This window comes from Nyctereutes procyonoides, unplaced genomic scaffold, assembly GCF_905146905.1.
Source record: "Nyctereutes procyonoides isolate TBG_1078 unplaced genomic scaffold, NYPRO_anot_genome, whole genome shotgun sequence".
NCBI lineage: Eukaryota > Metazoa > Chordata > Mammalia > Carnivora > Canidae > Nyctereutes > Nyctereutes procyonoides.
Genome location: NW_026575037.1, coordinates 17,670,648 through 17,693,869, shown reverse-complemented (window position 1 = coordinate 17,693,869; position 23,222 = coordinate 17,670,648). Strand labels below are relative to the sequence as shown.

At 39.8% G+C, this 23,222-nt stretch overlaps 1 protein-coding gene across 2 annotated transcripts in view; it reads right to left on the bottom strand.

The window, feature by feature from the left end:
* Window positions 1-23,222, bottom strand: part of KCNH1 (potassium voltage-gated channel subfamily H member 1) — a 370,271-nt gene that overhangs the window by 259,853 nt on the left and 87,196 nt on the right. The window lies entirely within an intron of this gene.

Here is a 23,222-nt window from a genome sequence, read left to right as displayed (position 1 = left end):
ATATCCTCTCTGGACCTCAGATCCCCCCGCAGTAAGACAAAGGTAATAGCAGAGCTGGGCGGAAAGAACACGGACTCAGCAGTAAGCCAAGTTTGGTTTCTAAACCTGGGGATGGGGGCTCTATGAAAGAGTAAGTTACTTAAGCTTTCTAAATTTTGGCTTCCTCATCAGGCAAACAGAAAAAATGACAACTACCTTGCACAATTATGGGGATTCAGTGATAATGTTGTGAAGCACATTAGGAACCCAGTAAGTGATAACTGTTCGTGGATCCAGGAGCAATATTCTATACATTTTGATGATGAGAATCAAAAATGAGATTTCATATGGAAGCAAGGTCAAGTGCTAAAGAGTTATAATATGGTGTTTATGGAGATTATTTTTTTAAAAGATTTTATTTATTTATTCATGAGAGACACAGAGAGAGAGAGAGAGGCAGAAGACACGGGCAAAGAGAGAAGCAGGCTCCATGCAGGAAGCCCGATGTGGGACTCGATCTTGGGACCCCAGGATCACACCCTGAGCCAAAGGCAGACACTCAACCACTGAGCCACCCAGGTGTCCCTATGGAGCTTCTTTAGAATTCCATGATAACCTGGACAACCTATACTTTGTTATACCAACAGGGATTATGGAAAAACAGGCAAGATAACTATGTGGGATGCTCCCCAAAGGCCCTTCCTTTGACCCCTACTAGATAAGATAAGAAAAAATCAATCCCCCCATGCTGGAGTTAAAGTCTAGGATGAATATCATGTATACCTCCATCAAAAGGGTACCCTGACTTCAAAGCCCTCCACAGTCCCACCTTTCAAGGCTCATCTCTCACATCCTTCCTCACACACTCTGCTCCAGCCTCCTACAGGGCAGCTCCCTGTGCCCTGAAACACACCATGCAGGTTCATACCTCCAGCCCTTGGCTATCCTATTTGCTCAGGCTAGAGGGTCCCTCTTCACTCCACCCTCTTGATACTATTTTTTCCCTGGTTAAAACTTCCTAGTCTTTGGCATCTCTGACTCCTCTTACAGAGGGATCAGCTCCAAGATATGCTTCTTCAGGTGATCCTCACCAAACACAAGGCAGTCTTTCAAAATAACCATCTTTTATACTGGGAGCCTTCTGTTTCCACCTCTATTTCCTCTGAAGAGCTGTAAAATCTAAACATCTTTATATGTTTCCCACATTTTAAGCTCCACTTTGTAAACTATGGCTCAAGGAAGACTATTATCAATCTTAGCACAATGATATCAACAAGTACCAAAAATAGGCTAGGCCCCACCCAAACCACCCAGATATGTTATGACACTGAAGTCCTGAATCATTACAGCTGTGGCAGTGGAGAAAATCCGCTTGGTCACAGTGTCATCTGTCAAAACAAGCCTATTCCCTTAAGGCGTGGCCCATCTGCCACCTCCTCCATGAATTCTCACGTTGTGACCATTTAGCAATTCCTTCCTTGGGCTTTCAGAGCACTTGGCAGGCACTTCTGCACCCCTTCATTCACTAACCCAACTTGGCAGGGTGCATTTATTATATGTAAGAAGTTGGGGGGTGTTGGTGAGAACTGATGGACTGAAGTTTCAAGTCCTCCCTAATGGATCCGTACAGCTTGCTGCAAATAGCAACCAATGGATCAACGAACTGGTGAAGAGAAGACTTCCAAGTCCCACAATGAGAATGTCCGCTCTGTTCCCTAGCAGACTGCCACTCTAAGCTTCAATCCCCTCTCCTATAAAGTGGGAGTTAGTCTTCTTCATTGAATGGTGATGATAAGTATCATCATCATAAAACAAAACTAGATGATAAGTATCAAGCACTTAGCCCGGTACATGTCCAGCATGTGATTAGTGCCCAATAAATGGGAGCTACTTTTTATGGTATAATTATTATTATCACCACAGTATAAAGAGGTGTGTGTCCCAGAGCAATGTGCAAAAAGCAAAGGAAATAAGAATTCATTCTGCTTTGTTTGCACACCTTGCCTCTCCAGAGCTTAGTAAATGTTTGTTGATTCCAGTACGGGGGGATGGTATAGGTTTTGAGAACTCAGAGAAGGTATGGCTATGAGAAAGGAGGACAGCCAAGGAGCCAGTAGGTCGATGTGCAAAGACATCCCAAGATCCAGGAAAACAGAAACGTGCAGGTAAGATCTGGAATATCACTGATGCCACTACCAGCCCATTAGGAATGTGTTTCCAAATGGTCTAAGGTGACTCCACATGCTAGTTAGGAGCTGGGAAGGCCACAGAAGAACCAGCAGAGGAGAATTAAAAATACGAGTTTTAGGAACTCAGAATCAACAGACTGGAGTAGAGCCTGAGAATATGTATTTTCAACAGGCAACCTAGATGATTTTAATGTGCCATCAGATTATACCCAGAACCAGAAAGCAGAGTGAGCCCTCAGCATGGCTGTTGTGGTCCAGGCCTTTATACCTCTATGCAAAATCTCCCTTGTGATTGAGGCCTCTCACTTTTAGCCAAGGCTCCATGAAGGGTGGAGTGTGAATGGTCATCAGGTGGTTCAAGCCTATGTGCTCAGTAATAAAGATGAGCTTCCCCACAGCAACAATTTCCAGGGCCAAGGATCTTCATGAGAAAAGTAATTATTACTCTTTTAGATCATTTTCTGAGCCAACAACAATAACAGAGATAGTTACTAAGTGCTAGCAATGTGCCAGGCACTGCACTAATCTATCCAGGTGACCTATTTTAATCCCCACAACACCATGCAAGATAGACACTGCCCTCATTAAAGATGAGAACCTCAAGGTGTAGAGAGGATAACTAATGTGTTCAAGGTCACACAGCTAGTCAGAGACAGAGTCAAACAGGCAGCTGGTTATTTCATCATGAAGCTACACTGTTCGGCCAACTGACAGTTCTACTGGCCAGGCCTCGGCTCTACCTTTTGTGCAAACCTGGCTCAAAACTCTCAACCTGAAGCCATTTTATTTCCTCTAAAATTCCCAAAGCACCGAACACAGAACTATTTCTGGTGCTGTTCAATCAATAACTGGTGAATAAATAGAAGTTATGTTTCTGTCATACCTTTTCCCAAAGAGCACAAAACACATTCACATCGACTCTCTCATCTGATCCAGTGCCTGCTTTAAAAAAGCAAAACAAAACAAAACATTTTATTGGAATAAGACATAAGGGGGTCTGTAAAAGACTTAAAATGACATTATTTACAAGGTCCCATTCTTTCCTCTAAGTGTTGCCATGCTTTTTGTTGCTTTCTCTATTCAAATAGAAGCCTTTCATTTATATACATCCCTTTCAAAGAAATCCAGTTATATAAAAATGTCACTAAAAAAGGCAAGTCTTTTCTGTTGCTTAGTACTCTTTATTTCCTATTTTTTTCTTTATGTTTCTTTTCAATGAGGTTTCATCTCTCTTTCCTACACAGCCCCGCATGGATCTGACAATCTGTTTACAGCACACCCAAATCTACCTACACTATTTGCACTACTTCCACGGGTTCATCTTTGGACTATTGGGAAGAAGACCACCCATTGCTGGCACCACCAACCATGTATCTGGGTGCAGGCCATGCTTTCAGAGACTACACACCAGGCCCTCACCCACAGGCATGGACTGACAGCAGAGCACACACTCCTCTCATGTTCCCCAAAGGTCAGTGAGAGGCCAGCCCCCTACCACTACTCTCATAATTACAACCGTTTTGATTTATTACTCTGCTTACTATGAGAACATGTAACAAATAACAAGGAGCAAAAAAAAAAGTCTAAGAATTTTAATAAGCAGGTTATGTGGGAGAGATGATATATGTAAGAGACTTTTTCTGACCATCTCTTATCACTCTACTGGGGAGTTTCTCATTCAACCTAAAACAAGTGCTTCTCTTATGCTCTAATTCAAATACAGGGTGACAGACACCCATGGCATCAATTAATGACCACTGAGGATCATTCTTGCCTTCAGAAACTTTCAACGTAGGGATCCCTGGGTGGCGCAGCGGTTTAGCGCCTGACTTTGGCCCAGGGCGCGATCCTGGAGATCCGGGATCGAATCCCACGTCGGGCTCCCGGTGCATGGAGCCTGCTTCTCCCTCTGCCTGTGTCTCTGCCTCTCTCTCTCTCTCTGTGTGACTATCATAAATAAATAAAAATTAAAAAAAAAAACTTTCAACGTATCAGGAAGGTAAGAGCACACACATACAGAAACTAGTAGTTCTTAAAGGAAGGCTTAGTCTTGCGTTCTTACAGAGGCCTCAGCCATCAAACAGCAATGCTCTCTTGCCTCCTAACCAACACCCTGAGACACACTTGAGTTAATAATCCTCAAACCTTATGTCTTATCCACAGACCTTTCCTGTTCTTGGAGAAATACATTGGACGCTAATTCTCCAAGAAGGTTTAATTCTCAAAACCCTTTAGTACAGTCTTCACATCCTTCAGACTCCCTTTCCTACACATGTGTCCACAGACGCTGTTGTTGGTATGGGCTGGGTAGTTCCTTTTTTAAAAAAAAAAAAAAAAAAGCATATAGCTTTTATTTTTTTTTAATTTTTATTTATTTATGATAGTCACAGAGAGAGAGAGAGAGAGAGGGAGAGAGAGAGAGAGAGAGAGGCAGAGACACAGGCAGAGGGAGAAGCAGGCTCCATGCACCGGGAGCCCGACGTGGGATTCGATCCCAGGTCTCCAGGATCACGCCCTGGGCCAAAGGCAGGCGCTAAACCGCTGCGCCACCCAGGGATCCCGGGCTGGGTAGTTCCAATAGAAGCCACAATCATCTCAGCTAAATTGGGCACCTAGGCTACAGTGAACTCAAGGTGAAACAAGTTACCATCCAAGCATGTCAATAATTCTGGAACCTCCACTGGGAAGACAAGATTTGTTCTGCCTCTCACTAACTATGTGCTTTCCAGTAATAGCACCAACCCCTCTGTGTCTCAGATTCCATCAAAAGTCAGAAGATAATACACATAAACCTGTATTGAGCAGCTGGGGTGGCTCAGCAGTTTAGCACCACCTTCAGCCTAGGGCCTGATCCTGGAGACCCAGGATCGAGTCCCACGTTGGGCTCCCTGCATGGAGACTGCTTCTCCTTCTGCCTGTGTCTCTGCCTCTCTTTCTCTCTGTGTCTCTCATGAATAAATAAATAAAATCTTAAAAAAAAACCCTGTATTTATGGGAAGAGGGATGGGGAATAATTGTTTAATAGGTACAGAGTTTTAGTCTTACAAAGTAGAAAGAGTTCTGTGGATGAATGGTAGTAATGGTAACAAGACAACGGGAATGTCCGAATGCCACTGGGCTGTACACTTAAAAGTGGTTCAGGTGGTAAATTTTGCATTATATGTATTTTAACATGATTAAACATTTTTTAATATGCTAAAATTGATTTTGGTGATGGTTGCACAACTCTGGGAAGACACTAAAAACTGCTGACTCCTACACTTTAAATAGGTAAATGATATGTTATGGGAATTATATCTCAACTTGTTCAAAAAATGGGAGAAAAAAAAGAATCAAATGGGTATTCGGGGGAGGATAAAAACTGTATCTTAAATTAATCAGATAGATTTACAGTAAACTGGTTACAACAGAAATAGGACTAGTGAATTCAAAAATAGGTCAATAAAAATTAGTCAGCCTGAATCATAGATGGAAAAGAGAATGAAAAACAGAACACAAGAGACATATGAAATACAGCCAACAACAAAACCTAACCCAGAACTTAATAGTCAAAATGTTAAAAACAAAAAATATAGAAGAAATTTTAAAAGAAGCAGAGGAATTTACCCAAAGGACACAAAAACATAGGTTCGAAGGGATATATGCACCCTGATATTTATAGCAGTACTATCAACAAAGCCAAACTATGGAGAGAGCCCTAACATCCATTGACTGATAAATGGATAAAGAAGACGTGGTATATATACACAATGGAATATTACTGAGCCATCAAAAATAATGAAATCTTGCCGTTCACAATGACGTGGATAGAGCTAGTGTGTTATGCTAAGTGAAATGAGTCAGTCAGAGAAAGACAAATATCATATGATTTCATTCATATGTGGAATTTGAGAAACAAAACAGATGAACATATATGAAGGAAAAAAGAAGGAGAGAGAGAGAGAGAGAGAGAAACCATAAGACACTCCTAATGATAGAGAATAAACTGAGGGATAATAGAAGTGGTGGGGGATGGGTTAAATGGGTGATGGATACTGAGGAGGGTACTTGTTAAAATGAGCACTGGCTGTTATATGTAAGTGAAGAATCACAGAATTCTACTCCTGAAATCAATATTACACTATATGTTAACTAACCAGAATTTAAATAAAAATTTGAAGAAAAAAAATAAATAAGCAAAGCAGAAGAAAATAAGGCATCACATTCAGGAGAATAGCAGTAGAAGGGCATCTGAATTTTCGTCAGAAGCAGTAACATATTTAAACTGCTAACAGGCTTAAAAAGAAAAAAGCAAACCTATAATTTTACACCTTGAAAAAATAATCCAAATAAAGATGTTTTTAAATAAATGATTTAAAAATTCACACCAAAGAACTGTACTGCGAAAAAAAAAATGAAAGCAGATGCTCAGGCTAAAAGCAATTGATTCCCCTCCTAAAACTAAAAAGAGAGAAAAACATATGAATAAATATAAAAGAATACTGGCAATTTAAGCAATAATGATAACAAAGACCTGTAGGTTTATAACAAAAATAGCACAAAGGGAAAGAAGGAGGTTAAATAGAATTAAACTACTGTAAAAATCTTATGTAGTTTGAAAAGGGATAAAAGTGCTAATTTAACTAGCTTTTAATATACAGAGAATGCAACTGTAATCTCCAGGGTGAGTACTAAAAGAATAATAAAAATATATACAAGAAAAAGCTAAGTTGGGCAATTAAAAGGAATAATAAACAAATACTGAATTAATCCAAAGAAGGTGAGGAGAAAGGATATAGGAACCAAAAAGCAAGTATGAGAAAGAGAAAATAAAGAGCAAGATGACAGACTAAAACCCAATGATGGCAACAACGATGACAAAAGTGCTCTAAGTATTCCAGTTATAAGACAACTATCAATGGACCAGATTTTCAAAAACTAAAAAAGACACAATTCTTTGCTTTTTATTTACAAGGAAAATTCTTTAAAAATAAGGCCAAGGGTGTGATCCTGGAGACCCGGGATCAAGTCCCACGTCGGGCTCCCTGCATGGAGCCTGCTTCTCCCTCTGCGTGTGTCTTTGCCTCTCTCTGTGTGTCTGTCATGAATAAATAAATAAAATCGGGGAACCCTGGGTGGCGCAGTGGTTTAGCACCTGCCTTTGGCCCAGGGCGCAATCCTGGAGACCCGGGATCGAATCCCATGTCGGGCTCCCGGTGCATGGAGCCTGCTTCTCCCTCTGCCTATGTCTCTGCCTCTCTCTCTCTCTCTCTCTCTCTCTCTCTGTGACTATCATAAATAAATAAAAGTTTTTTTAAAAATAAATAAATAAATACATAAAATCTTTAAAAAAAATAAGGCCAGAAGACTATACATAAAAACCCTAAAGATTCCATTAAAAAATATTAACACTGATGCATGAATTCAGTAAGGTTGTAGGATACAAAATTAATATACAGAAATTTATTGTTTTTCTACATACTAATAATGAAGTAGCAGAAAGTGAAATTAAGAAAACAATTCCAGGACAGCCTAGGTGGCTCAGTGGTTTAGTGCTGCCTTCAGCCCAGGGTGTGATCCTGGAGACCCAGGATTGAGTCCTGCGTTGGGCTCCCTGCATGGAGCCTGCTTCTCCCTCTGCCTGTGTCTCTGCCTCTCTGTGTGTCTCTCATGAATAAATAAATGAAATCTTAAAAAAAAAAAAACAATTCCACTTACAACTGCACCAAAAAGAGTAAAATACTAGGAACAAACTTAACCAAGAAGGGGAAAGACATGTAGTCTGAAAAATATAAAACTTTGATGAAGCAAATTAAAGATAACACAAACAAGTAAAAAATATTCCATGCTGAGGGACTGGAATAATTGTTAAAATGTCTATACTACCCAAAGCAATCTACAGATTCAATGCAACCCCTATCAAAATACCAATAGCATTTTCACAAAACTAGAACAAATAATCCTAAAATTTGTATGGAACCACAAAAGACCCTGAGTAGCTAAAGCAATTTTGAGAAAGAACAATAAAGCTGGAGACATCACAATCCTAGATTTCAAGATATAGCACAAAGCTATCTAGACTAATCAAAACAATATGGTACTGGCACAAAAATAGACACATAGATCGATGCAGCAGCAAAAAAAAAAAAAAGATCAATGCAGCAGAATAGAGAGCACCATAAATAAACCTATGCTTATAAGGTCAATTAATCTATGACAAAGAAAGCAATAATATACAGTGGGCAAAAGACAGTCTCTTCAATATATGGTGCTAGGAAAACTGGACAGCTACATGCAAAAGAAATGTATGTAGACTGTTATGCTAAATGTTGGCAAATTGAACTCCAATAAAAAAATAATAATAAAAATTTTAAAAAGAAATGTATGTAGACCATATTCTTACACGATACACAAAAATAAACTCAAAATGGATTAAAGACCTAAGTGTGAGACATGAAACCATAAAATTCCTAGAAGAAAACATAGGCAGTAATCTCTTTGACATCAGCCTTAGCAATAGTTTTCTAGATATGTCTCTTCAGTCAAAAGGGAAAAAAAGCAGAAATAAACTATTGGGACTAGTTCAAAAGAAAAAGCTTTTACACAGTGAAAGAAACCATTAACAAAATTAAAGTTACCTACTGAATAGAGAAGATAAATACGAATGATATATCCAACAAGGAGTTAATAGCTAAAATATATAAAGAACTTCTACAACTCAACACCAAAAAGAAAAACCCAAATAATTCAATTAAAAATAGGCACAGAGCCTGAATAGACATTATTCTAAAGAAGACATATTGATGGCCAACAGACATATGAAAAGATGCTCAACATCACTAACCAGGGAAATGCACATTAAAACCCCAATGAGATATCACCTTACATCTATTGGAATGGCTACTATCAAAAATAAATAACAAATGTTGATAAGGATGTGGAGAAAAAGGTACATTTGTGCACTCTTGGCAGGAATGTAAAGTGGTGCAGCCACTGTGGCAAACAATATAGAGGTTCCTCAAAAAATTAAAAATAGAAATATCATATGATCCAGTAATTCTACTAATGGGTATGTACCCAAGGAAAACAAAAACACTAATTTGAAAAGATATGTGCATCCCTATGTTTATTGCAGCATTATTTACAATAGCCAGGATATGGAAGCAACTCAAGTATCATACCTGTCCATAGATGAATGGATAAAGAAGATGTTATACATGCATATGCATACACATACAAATGCACATGATGGAGTATTACTCAGCCATAAAAAAGATGAGATCTTGCCATTTGGGACAATACAGATAGACCTAGAGGGTATTATGCTAAGTGAAATAAGTCTGACAAAAAAAAAGACAATGAATTCACTTATATGTTTAATCTATAAAACAAAACAAATGACAAAAAAAAAAAGCAGAGCACCAAGAGATACAGGGAACTAACTGATGGTTGCCAGAGGTAAGGGGTTGGGGATACAGGCAAAAATGGGTGAAGGGGAGTGGGAGGTACAGGCTTCCAGTTATAGAATGAATAAATCATGGGAATGGAAGATACAGAATGGGGAATGTAGTCAATGGTATTGCAGTAGCATTGTATGCTGGCTACACTTGGGGTGAGCATAGCATATGGAGGTGTCCAATCACCGTGTTGTACACCTGAAACTAATGTAAAATTGTGTATCAACTATACTTCAATTAGGAAGACACAAGAAATTTAAATAAAAGAAATGGAAAAAGGCATGCCATGCAAATACTATGCAAAGAAAAGCTGGATGCCTATATTAACATCAAACAAAGCAGGCTTAAAAGCAATAAGTATTATTAAATAAAAACAGGAATATTTCATAACAACAAAAGAACTCCTTCAACAGGATGACAAAGCAATCCTACCTATGTAACATGTAAGATGTTAATCTAGTAACATAACTCCAAAATATACAAAGCAAAAATCAATGTAAATAAATGATTCCATAATCAAAGTTGAATATATCCCTTTCTCAGTAACTGATAGAACAAGTAGACAAAATAATTAGTAATACAAATAATTTTTAAAGCTATCTACTTGACCTAATTAGCCTATAGAGAATAAACACTTAACAACTTCAAAATACATGTTTTTTGTAATTTCATATAGAATATTTACCAAAATAGATCAGATACTGAACCATAAAGCAGTCTCAACAAAATTCAAGGACTGAAATCATATAGTATACTTTCTTACCACTAAGAAATTACCTAGAAATCAGTATAAAATGGTAAGTGGGAAATTATCAAAAGTTTGAAAATTAAGCAACACACTTTTAAATAGAAGAAATCATAGTGGAAATAAAGTATTTTGAACCACGAAATAACGAGATTATGACACATCAAAACTTCTGGAATGTTCTTAAAAAGTCCCTAGAGAGTAAAATAGCTTTAAATTCACATTAAATCTTTGCTTTCCATCCAGGGATGCCTGGGTGGCTCAGCGGTTTAGCGCCTGCCTTTAGCACAGGGTGTGATCCTGGAGACTCAGGATCAAGTCACGCATCGGGCTCCCTGCATGGAGCCTGCTTCTCCCTCTGCCTGTGTCTCTGCCTCTCTTTCCCTCTCTGTGTGTCTGTCATGAATAAATAAATAAAATCTTTTTTTAAAAAAGTCAATCAATATTACTCACCACATCAATAAATTAAAGAAGGAAAAAACATTTTATCTCAATAAATGCAGAAAAAGTAGTTGATAAAATTCAAAACCCGTTAAATTCTCAGAAAATCAGGAATATAAGGCTCTTCTTAATCTACAGAGAATATTTACAAACAACTAAAGTTAACAATATACTTAATAGTGAAACACTGAATATGTTCCCCCTGAGATTAGAAATAAGAGAAGGATGTCTACTATATTCACTTCTATCCAACATTATATTGTAGATCCCAGCCAGGGGTAAGTAAAAAAAAAAGAAAGAAAGAAGGAAAGGTACATATTTTGCAGAGAAAAAAAAAGTAAAATAGTTTTTATTCACAAAGACATGATTGCACATGTAAAAAAATTCTAAGTAACCTACAAAATATTCAAATGAATAAGCAAATTTGGCAATTTTGAAGCAAAGTCAATAAACAAAAAACACTTTATACCAGCAAAACAATTAGGAAATGAAATATGTTAAAATCTCATTTACAGAGTGCCAAAAATAGCAGGTGTCTAGGAATAATTTTAATAGCAAGAACAAAAAGAATGGCAGCAAATATTGTCAAGAATATTTTGCTAATATATTGCTAATTATTTTTAAATATTTTTATTTTATTCAAATTCCATTAATTAACATGGTGTATCATTGGTTTCAGAGGTAGAGGTCAGCGATTTATCAATCTTATATAATATCCAATGTCATTATATCACATGCCCTCTTTAGTGCCCATCACCCAGTTACCCCATTCCTTCACCTGCCCCCCCTCCAGCAACCCTCAATTTGTTTCCTATGATTAAGAATCTCTTAGGATTTGTCTCCCTCTCAGATTTCATCTTATTTTATCTTTCATTCTCTTCTCCTATGATCCTATTTTGTTTCTTAAATTCCACATATGAATGAGATCATATGATAATTGTCTTTTTCTGATTGACTTATTTTTCTTTAGCATAATATCCTCTAGTTCCATCCATGCGTGTATATGTATAGACCACATCTTCTTTATCCATTCATCTGTCGATGGACATTTAGGCTCTTTCCATAGTTAGCTATTGTGAACATTGTTGCTATAAACATTGGGGAGCAAGTGCCCCTTTGGATCACTGCATTTGTATCTTTGAGGTAAATGCCCAATAGTGCAATTGCTAGGTCATAGGGTAGCTCTATTTTTAATTTTTTTGAGGAACTTCCATACTGTTCCAGAGTGACCGAACCAGCTTGCATTCCCACCAACCACATACAAAGGTTCCTCTTTCTTCACATCCTCACCAACATCTGTCATTTCCTGACTTGTTCATTTTAGCCATTCTGACATGGTGTGAGGTAGTATCTCATTGTAGTTTTGATTTGTATTTCCCTGATGCCAAGTGACGTTGAGCATTTTTTTACATATCTGTTGTCCATGTGTATGTCTTCCTTGGAGAAATGTCTGTTCATGTCTTCTGCCCATTTCTTGACTGGATTTTCTGGTTTTTTTTTTTTTTTTTTTTTTTTTTTTTTTTTTAGTTTTTGAGTTTAATAAGTTCTTTACAGCATTTGGATACTAGCCCTTTACCTGATATGTCATTTGCAAATCTTCTCCCATTCTGTTGGTTGTCTTTGGTTTTCTCAACTGTTTTCTTTACTGTGCAAACGCTTTTTATCTTGATGAAGTCCCAATAGTTCATTTTTGCCTTTGTTTCCCTTGCCATTGGAGATGTGTTTAGTAAGAAGTTGCTGTGGCTGAGGTCACAAACATTGCTGTCTGTATTCTCCTCTAGGATTTTGATGGATTCCTGTCTCACATTTAGGTCTTTCAACCATTTTGAGTCTATTTTTGTGTATGGTGTGAGGAAATGGTCCAGTTTCATTCTCCTGCATGTCGTTGTCCAATTTTCCCAACACCATTTGTTGAAGAGACTGTCTTTTCCATTGGATATTCTTTCCTGCCTTGTCAAAGATTAGTTAACCATAGAGTTGAGGGTCCATTGCTAGATTCTCTGGAAATGTGTCTGATCTATGTGTTCCATTGATCTATGTGTCTATTTTTGTGCCAGTGCCATACTGTCTTGATGATTACAGCTCTGTAGTAGAGCTTGAAGTCCAGGATTGTGATGCCATGGGTTTTGGGTTTTTTTTTTCAACATTCTTTTGGATATTCGGGATATTTTCTGGTTCCATACAGATTTTAGGATTATTTGTTCCAACTCTGTGAAAGAAGTTGATGGTATTTTAATAGGAATTGCATTGAATGTATAGATTGCTCTGGGTAGCATAGACATTTTAACAATATTTGTTCTTCTAATCCTTGGGCATAGAATGGATTTTTCCACTTCTTTGTGTCTTCCTCAATTTCTTTCATGAGTGTTCTATAGTTTTCTGAGTACAGATCCTTTGCCTCTTTGGTTAGGTTTATTTCTAGGTATCTTACGGTTTTGCATGCAATTGTAAATGGGGTTGATATCTTAATTTTTCTTTCTTCTATCTCATTCTTAGTGTATAGAAATGCAACTGATTTCTATGCATTGATTTTATATCTTGCCACATCGCTGAATTCCTGTGTGAATTCTAGCAATTTTGGGGTGGGTCTTTTGAGTTTTCCATATAGAGCATCATGAAATCTACAAAGAGAGTTTGACTTCTTCTTTGCTAACTCAGTTGCCTTTATTTCTTTTTCTTGTCTGATAGCTGAGGCTAGAACTTCTAGTACTATGTTGAACAGCAGTGGTGATAGTGGACATCCCTGCCATGTTCCTGACCTTAGGGAAAAAGCTCTCAGTTTTTCCCCACTGAGAATGATATTCACTGTGGACTTCTTGTACATATGGCTTTTATGATATTGAGATATTTCCCTCTGTCCCTACACTGTGAAGGGTTTTAATCAAAAAAGAATGCTGTACTTTGCCAAATCCTTTTTCTGCATCTATTGAAAGGATCATATAGTTCTTGTCCTTTCTTTTACTAACGTAGTGTACCACATTGATTTGTGAATGTTGAACCACTCTTGCAGCCCAGGAATAAATCCCACTTAGTCATGGTGAATAATCCTTTTAAAGTACTATTGGATCCTAATGGCTAGTATTTTGGTGAGAATTTTTGCTCCCATGTTCATCAGGGATATTGGTCTGTAATTCTCCTTTTTTGGTGGGGTCTTTGTCTGGTTTTGGGATCAAGGTAATGCTGGCCTCATAGAAAGAGTTTGGAAGTTTTCCTTCCATTTCTATTTTTTGAAACAGCTTTAGAAGAACAGGTATTTTTTTTTTAATTTGTAAAGGTTTTATTTATTTATTTGAGAGAGATAGAGCAAGAGAGACACCACAAGTGGAGGGTGGGGCAGGAAGGGCAGAGGTCAAAGAAGACTCCCTGCTCAGCAGGGAGCCCTAACACAGGACTGGATCCCAGTATTTGGCTCATAAATTGAGCCAAAGGCAGATGCTTACCTGACTGAGCAACCCAGGCACCCAGTATTAATTCTTCTTTAAATGTTTGGTAGAATTTCCCTAGGAAGTCATCTGGCCCTGAACTCTTTTTTATTGGGATATTTTTGATTACTGCTTCAATTTCCTTGCTGATTATAGGTCTGTTCAGGTTTTCTATTTCTTCCTGTTCCAGTTTTGGTAGTTTATATATCTCTAGAAATGCATCAATTTCTTCCAGATTGCCTAATTTGTTGGCATATAGTTGCTCATAATATGTCTCATAATTGTATTTCTTCAGCTTTGGTTGTGTTCTCTCCTCTTTCACTCATGATTTTAATTATTTACTCTTTTCTCTTTTCTTTTTGAAAAGTCTGGCCAGAGGTTTATTGATCTTATTCATTCTTTCAAAGAACCAGCTCTTAGTTTCGTTGATCTGTTCTACTGCTCTTTTGGTTTCTATTTCATGGATTTCTGCTCTATTTTTATTAATTCTTTTCTCCTGCTGGGTTTAGGCTTTATTTGCTGTTCTTTCTCCAGCTCCTATAGGGGTAAGGCTAGGTTGTGTATTTGAGACCTTTCTTGTTCCTTGAGAAAGGCTTGTATTGCTATATACTTCCCTCTTAGGACTGCCTTTGCTGCATCCCAAAGGTTTTGAGCAGTTATGTTTTCATTTTCCATTTGTTTCCATGAATTTTTAAATTCTTCTTTAATTTCTTGGTTGACTCATTCATTCTTTAGTATGATGCTTTTTAGCCTCCATGTATTTGAGTCCTTTCCAAACTTCCTCTTGTGATTGAGTTCCAGTTTCAAAGTATTGTGGTCTGAAAATATGCAGGGAATCATCCCAGTCTTTTGGTACCAGTTAAGACCTGATTTGTGATCCAGTATGTGATATATCCTGGAGAAAGTTCCATGTGTACTTAAGAAGAATGTGTATTCTGTTGCCTTAGGATGAAATGCTCTGAATATATCTGTGAAGTCCCTCTGGTCCAGTGTATCATTCAAAGCCCTTGTTTCCTTGTTGATCTTCTGCTTAGATGATCTGTCCATTGCAGTGAGGGGAGTGTTAAAGTTTCCTACTATTATAGTATTATTATTAATGTGTTTCTTTAATTTTGTTATTAATTGGCTCATATAATTGGCTGTTCCCATGTTAGGGGCATAAATATTTACAACTGTTAGATCTCCCTGTTGGATAGACACTTTAATTATGATATAGTATCCTTCCTCATCTTATTATAGTCTTTGGGTTAAAATCTAATTTGTCTAATATAAAGATTTTTTTCTTTTGATGTCTATCAGCATGATAAATGCTTAAATCTGGAGGTGCCTTTAGGTCTAAAATGAGTCTCTTGCAGGCAGCATATCGATAGCTCTTGCTTTCTTATCCAATCTGATATCCTGTGTCTTTTGATTAGGTTATTTAGCCCATTTACATTCAGAGTAACTACTGAAAGATATGAATTTAATGTCACTGCATTACCTGTAAAGTCACTGTTTCTGTATAGTGTCTCTGTTCCTTTCTGGTCAATGTTACTTTTGGCCTGTCTCTTTGCTTAAAGGATCCCTTTTATTATTTCTCATAGGCCTGCCTTGGTGATCACAAATTCTTTTAGTTTCTCTTTGTCCTAGAAGCTTTTTATCTCTCCTCCTATTTTGAATGACAGCCTTGCTGGATAAAGTATTCTTGGCTGCATATTTTTCTCATTTAGCACCCTGAATATATCATGCCTGTCCTTTCTGGCCTGCCAGGTCTCTGTGAACAGGTCCACTGCTCAGAGACCAGGAAGACAGGAGCGATTGACTGCTTTTTCCTAAAGGCCCACTGAGGAGTGGGACTCCCAAGTTTTTGGCTGGAGACTTGAAGGCCAACATTTTCACTCATATATTGCTAATTAAAGAAGACCTTTAAAAAATGGATATTCTATGGTCAACGTTTGGAAAACTCAATATTAAGACTTCCATTCTCTCCAAATTGTTTTAAGATTTTCTTTATTTATTTGAGAAAGAGAGAGAGAGAGAGAGAAGGAAGGAAGGAAGGAAGGAAGGAAGGAAGGAAGGAAGGAAGGAAGGAAGGAAGAAAGAAAGAGGGGGAAGGGGCAGAGAGAGAGAATATCCAAGCAGATTCTCATTGAGCACAGGCTCAGTCTTACAACCCATGAGATCAGGACCTAAGCCGAAACCAAGAGTCAGATGCTTAACTGACTAAGCTACCCAGGCACCCCTCTCCCAATTGGTTTTTAGATTTAATGTAATTCCACCCAAAATCCCAACAGGTTTTTGGAGTTTGGGTGGAAACTGGCAAGCCAACTCTAACATTTATATGGATGTACAAAGGATCTAAAATAGACATGGCAGTCTTGAAGCAAAAGAACACAGGTAACTGGGCAGCCCCGGTGGCTCAGCGGTTTAGCGCCGCCTTCAGCCCAGGGCATGATCCTGGAGACTCAGGATTGAGTGCCGCGTTGGGCTCCCTGCATGGAGCCTGCTTCTCCTTCTGCCTGTATCTCTGCCTCTCTCTCTCTGTGTGTGTCTGTGTCTCTCATGAATAAATAAATAAATTTTTTAAAAAAGAACACAGATAACTGATTCTAATACTCACTATCATGCTATGCTAATTAACACAGTGTGGTACTGGCATAAGAACAGACAGACTAATGGAACATAATAACAGAGCCCAATAATAAACCCCCACATGCATGGTCACTTGATTTATGAGCAAGGCTCAGAGCAGGGGTCGAGGTAACAGCCAGACTTGAATGGGTCCGGGGAATGAAGGACTTACCTTGGAGGGCAGTGCCTGGAGAAACACAGTAGGCATCCCAACTGTACTACAAGTGGGTCTACATGGTGATGGAGCCCTCCACGGATACTGAGACACTGGACCACAGCCCAGAGGAGTCAGAGAACTGGGTCCAATCAGGGCTTGGGGGTTGGCTAAGCATTAAGGGTGAGGGCCAGAAGAATAGGAGATCTGGGACAGGGAGGTAGTGTTGTTTCAGTGCAGTGGTTGAGGTAACAGCCTGAGTGCTGTGGGTTCAAGGGAGCTAGAGGAGGAGAGACATGTGACATTTTCCATTCATTCTTAACCACTGCTGCTTACATACAAAATCAAAGTCAAAGTCATATCATGGCACACATCTAATGGAAATCCTTAATGGTTTCTTTTTTGCCTCCATGCTTTTTAGCCTCCATGTATGATAAAATATAAACTCTTTGGCAAGACTCTGAGATTCTATCACTAGATCTTGCCTCCTTCTCTCACCATGCCTCCCTCCTCCAATGCTGACATTGCCTTGGACCCAGTGAATGCCTTCCTCAGCCCTGAGAGCAAACTCCTCTGCATATGCTCTCTCCTCTTCCAAGAATATCCTTCTCACTCCTCACCAAACTAACTCCAGTCATTTTCTCCAGGAAGCCTTCCTGAATTCTCTCACCAGGCTAGGTACTCCCTATTAGTAAGCCCTAATAACACTCTGAGGTGACCCTAGGAATAGCATTTCTCACATTCTCTGACAGCATCCATCACCTGTGACCCCCACTAGACTGCAAGCTTTGAAAAGTTGTTTTCCCATCTCCTGGCACCCAAGTCAGTAAGATTTCTTTAAAAAAGAAGAACTTTAAAGAGGTATCAAGAAAAGCTGGTGGAGAATCAAGACAGAAGCAGAACTTGGGTCAGCTAGAATGGAGTCTGAGAGTGAAAGACAGCAGGGAAACACTGGGCCTATTTTGCTCCACGGACCCCCACAGGCCTTCATGGGTTGTGAGTACAAGTTCGGAAGAAGAATGATTTTTAAAATACATAAAAATAAGAGGGAATGATCTAGGCTGTATTCCCCTCAGAGGTAAGAGGGGAACAATATTGCCAGCATGGGGACATCGGCAACATTGGGAAGATTACTGCAATCACACTTCGGCCCCTGGCCATGGAGGCAAGTCGTCAAAAGAGAAACATGCCCATTAGCAGCACTGCCTGCCCTTAACAAGACACGGGGATGAAAGCTATAGTGTGTCTGCTTGTGTTCTCTTTTGTTTGCCCAAATCAGATGTAGAAATAGCACCAAAATAAAAGAGAGAAATGCCAAGGAAAAGAGTATGAAATGTGAGAAAACTGTAATACAAGTTTGCTTTCCTGTCCATCATAGTATCAGACATGACAACTTGTGCTAAACGTTGCTAGTTTTTATCCAGGAGATGCCACAGGCTGCTCAGACACACCAGTCTGCATGCCAGTGTGTCCGCTCTGTCCATTCTCTGTGTCCAAGGAACCCGCAGGAGGAGGAAATCCCAGGACAAGGCCTATAATGATCAGGCTTGAATAAACAATGGCTTTCAGGAATTTTTTGTAATAGATAAGCCAATTACGGTACATCTACTCAACAGAATATTGCTGAGCAATGAAAAGAAATGAACTATCAAGCCACAAAAAGACATGCGGAAACCTTAAATATTTATCTCTAAGTGAAAGCAGCCAATCTGGAAAGGCTACATACTGTATTTTTCCAACTACAAGACATTCTCGAAAAGGCAAAATTATGGAGAGAGTAAAAAGATCAGTGGTTGCCAGGGGTTGGGGAGGAGGGTGGGATGAACAGGTGGAACACAGAGATGTTTAGAGCAGTGGAACATTATGTATGACACATAATGATGAAGCTATGTCATTAAATATTTGTTAAAATCCTTAGGATGTATTCTACAAAGAGCTAATTCTAATGTTAACTATGAACTTTAGCTAATGATAATGTATCAATATTGTCTATAATCAATGTACCACATTAATGCAAGATGGTAATGACAGGGAAACTGTGGTCTCCGCACTTGGTGTTCCATTTTTCTATGTACCTAAAATTGCTCTGAAAAAAGTCTTAATTTTAATTGCTACTACAAGCCACAGATATGGCCTCTATTGCTGGGACACTAGGAAAGCAAATTCCAGGTCATCTTATGACCTTCAGTGGCAATAGTAGAGGAGTCTCCTGTGTGAAAATTAAACCGGTGTCCATCCACCGAAATAAAAACCACAGATTAGGACTGATGACCACCAATTCACAGGATGAGCAATGCATAGAAGCCCAATTTCTTTCAGCATCATTGAAAGCCTAGAAGAGTCCAGAACAGTGAATCTAAAAGAACCTAAAGGGCAGCCCATCTGCCAAGGAAAGAGAAGCAGGATGGGTGACCTGCCACTGGAGTCACTTCTGACCTTGACACTCACCATCCAGCTCTGTACACCTGGGTCAGTGACCTCTGCTTAGGGTTGACCACAATGACTGCTCACACTTCTCGCCTGTCAGCTATGTAAGAGGGGAACAGAAGTGGCCTAGCTGGCAAACGATTCAGAAAGGGGGACTCAGGGACTAAAATGCACAGTTTGCTTCACTCTGGCTCCAGATTCTGTGACAAGGCAGCATGACCTGCCTGGGGAAAAGTGCAGGCCTAGAAGTCAGAAGCCTGAAGCCCAGGACCTGGACAGCCAGGCCCTTTCCCCTCATCAACAGAGCTGGAATAATAGCTGCCTGAGGGCATTGAGGTTAGAGCTGAGATGGGCCCATCTTACATGGGAGGAAAGATAATTTGTGTGAAATGGGGTTTTTTTAAGGTTTCATTTATTTATTTATGAGGGACACAGAGAGAGAGGCAGAGACATAGGCAGAGGGAGAAGCAGGCTCCCTGTTGGGAGCCCAACACAGGACTTGATCCCAGGACCCTGGAATCACGACCTGAGCCAAAGACAGACGCTCAACCACTGAGCCACCCAGCTGGCCTGAAATGTTTTGGAAAGTTCAACACACTAGCTAAAGGGAAGCTGTTGTCAAAACTATTCATCTTTTCACTGCTTGCTCCTGTTCTCTCTAAGAGGATCATCTCCTTGAGTGTGGGCTCTTGGCAAGGGTCAGCTGTGTCCCCAGCACCAGCTGGTAGTCCCACTGTCCGAAGTTATTGAGCCAGGGACTGGAGGAAGCTCTTAGCCCCAGAATTGTGACCTGGGAGGTAGCCTGATTGGCTCCATTCTCCCCTGTGCACTTCCACACCCCAATGGCAGTAGGCAATGAGGCTTCCTGGGGAAAGGGAAGATTTTTTGTGAATAATAATTTCATCTTTAATCCATGAAGCACATGAGGCCAGTAATCCACTAAATGCTTGAGAAAGACTCATCTGGCTTTTGCTTCCGCATACCCACTGTAAGCTTCAGTTCACTCAGTTTCCAGACCTTTTGTCCTCTCACCAGCTTAACTAATGTGCAAACATATTCCCAAAAAGCCTCCAAAACAGATTATGACCAACAGACTGGAGAATGACGCAAATGTAGGCCATCTACATAAGTGAAACAAGTTGGGTCCAAAGGGATCATTTGCGTGGCTTAAATCATGGAGGTGGGCGACATCCACAGGCCTGAAGTCACAATGGCTGGCATTAGCAATTGAACCTGGTTCATTCTTGACCCAAGCCTCAGGGGGATCTAGTCCTTCCACTTCAAGAGCCCCCACCCCACACCCACCCTCAGCCCCACACACACACACCCAACATACACACAGATGGCCAAGCCACCACCGCACATTCCTCTCTTCTTTGGTGGTCTCCACTGGGATACAATTCCATTGGCATAATTAGGAGGACACCAGAGAGAATTCAGCTCCATGTATTTTTTATGAGAAATGAGTCAATAATGTTTTTTTTCTCCCCACACTCTCCCAAAGAAAGGGATTAGAGCAGAGGCAGTTGCAATCTTAGATTAGCAACTCCACAACAGTGTGGGCAAGAAGACAATAGGCGGTAGATGGGAAACCATTAATCGGAATTCTCTTACCCAGCTAAATCCAGGTTTGGCAAATGGGGCACCCTTCCAGGCCTCTCCAACCTCCTCTAAGCCCCACCAATCTTCTTTTCTAATTTAATAGTGCCTTTCAACAAAAGGCCTATGTCTGGAAAGCCATGCTGGGTCTGACCCTCCATGAGCATCCTAAACTGCCTATCTCATCACCAACACAGCTGCTTTGGGGAGAATGCAGACACTCACTTCCCTGTACACAGTGCCCAACTTCCCCACCACAACAACCAGGCCAAGGGGTGAGCCACAGACTTTGGAAGCTTCTTGGTCAGTTTTGACTCAACTCTGTCCATCAGTGTTTTTGTCCCTATTTTATCCACTCTGTCACCATTGAGAATAGAGGGGACTCAGAAAGGGAGTCATTATTGCCATAGCCATATGATTTGCTGTGTCATCTTGAGTGAGTCATAATCCCCCTGAGTCTATTCCCTTATTTGTGAACTAAAAGGGTTGAACCGCATGACCTTCTGGTCCTCCTGGGCTCTGAACCTTCATTCCATCTCACTTCCCTCCCACCCTCACTGTAGGGAGGAGGTCAAAGTGCTAGGCTTCTTGTTTTTATCATTAACTCCTGGAGGTAAGACAAATGCAGATGAAATTTTAGAACTCACCAAAGTTACTTTGCAGCTAGCAGGAAACTCAAATAATCTACTGCCCAAATGCCATGCCTTCAGACAGGTAAGGTAGCATGACCCCCAAGGGGTAGACAAGAAAATTGATCCATAGAGGCTAAATGGCATGCACAAAGTCCCAGCTGTCCAAACACGTGATACCAAGAGGGCCAGAAGCCAAATCTTCAGTTTCCTGGCACTGACTCCCCCACACCACAACAAATGTTACCAACAGGCATTGTGTTGGGTATCTGCCAAAGCTTGAAAAGAAATTAATAAATTTAAAATCAAGTCTTTACAGAAGCAAATCATAACAACAGCCTCTTAATACTCATTTTTTAAAAGATTTTATTTATGTATTCATGAGAGACACAGAGAGAGGCAGAGACATAGGCAGAGGGAGAGGCAGGCTCCCTGCCAGGAACCGGATATGGGACTCGATCCCAGAACCCTGGGATCACGACCTGAGCCAAAGGCAGATACTCAAATACTGAGCCACCCAGGTGCCCCTCATATTATTATTTATGACCAAGAGATGGTAGTGAGAACTTTGATGCTAAACCCTTTCCAACAGGAAAGCAACAGATACCTGGCATTTTTCCTATCCGCCCATATATTTCATGGTGGTGGAAGTCAGAAATCACATCAGGGATACTCACAATTGATGGCAAAGGAGTTCCAATGTGACATACAAGGTGCTTGAGGGGAAGCTCTCTGCTTTGCTAATGGACAAGGTAATCTTGACACATTTACAAACGTGTTTATGGCTCTACCAATGTTTAACGGGAACCTGTGGAAGCTGAAGAACTGTTCTATTTATCTCCAAATTGTCAATGTTATTGCTCTAAATAGCAAATGGTTTATTTTAAAAACTCGAGAGGTTTTTTTTAAAGTCAAATTTCATCTCCCATATGTGTATAAGAAGCTCTTTTAGGTTGAAATAATTCAGTTGAGTTATCTAAGCCAAAATGATCATATTTTCCTCACCAACTAACATAAAATCTTCTAGAAATGTGCTCACAGAGAAAAATATCATTCCCAGTGTATACTCAAATTCACACTAAAGAATCCCAACATTCACTTTAGGGATGTTTTGTTCTTGGAAATGATCAGTCTCACTCATTTAATCCCCCTACAAAATCCATATAAGCCAAGCCACCCAGAGCATTATTCCCTGGGATTTCAAAGTATATTAAAACACACCACACAGATAAAAGCGGGTGTTGTTCTGAGTTTAGAGGACCTGAACATGAGCTCCTCTTCTCTGACGAGGGAAGTGGTAGGTAGCTAGGTTCTCACAGAGGAAGGGCCTGGAGTCCTCACCCACTACTGATACTGATCTGAAGTCCAAGAGGCATCATTATGCCCAGCAAGTCACAGAGTCATTGGCCAGGTCTTGTCTTGGCAGGGATCTGGCTGTTCCTTCCAATTACCTCAAGGCTAGTCCCACTAGCCTGTTAGCCCTGAGAGTGAATCTTGCCTAATCTCAACTTCCAGATGGCTTTCTGAATTACTCACCCAGTTAACACCCAGCCAGGCTGAATTTCCAGAATCCTCTATATGAGGCTGAAGA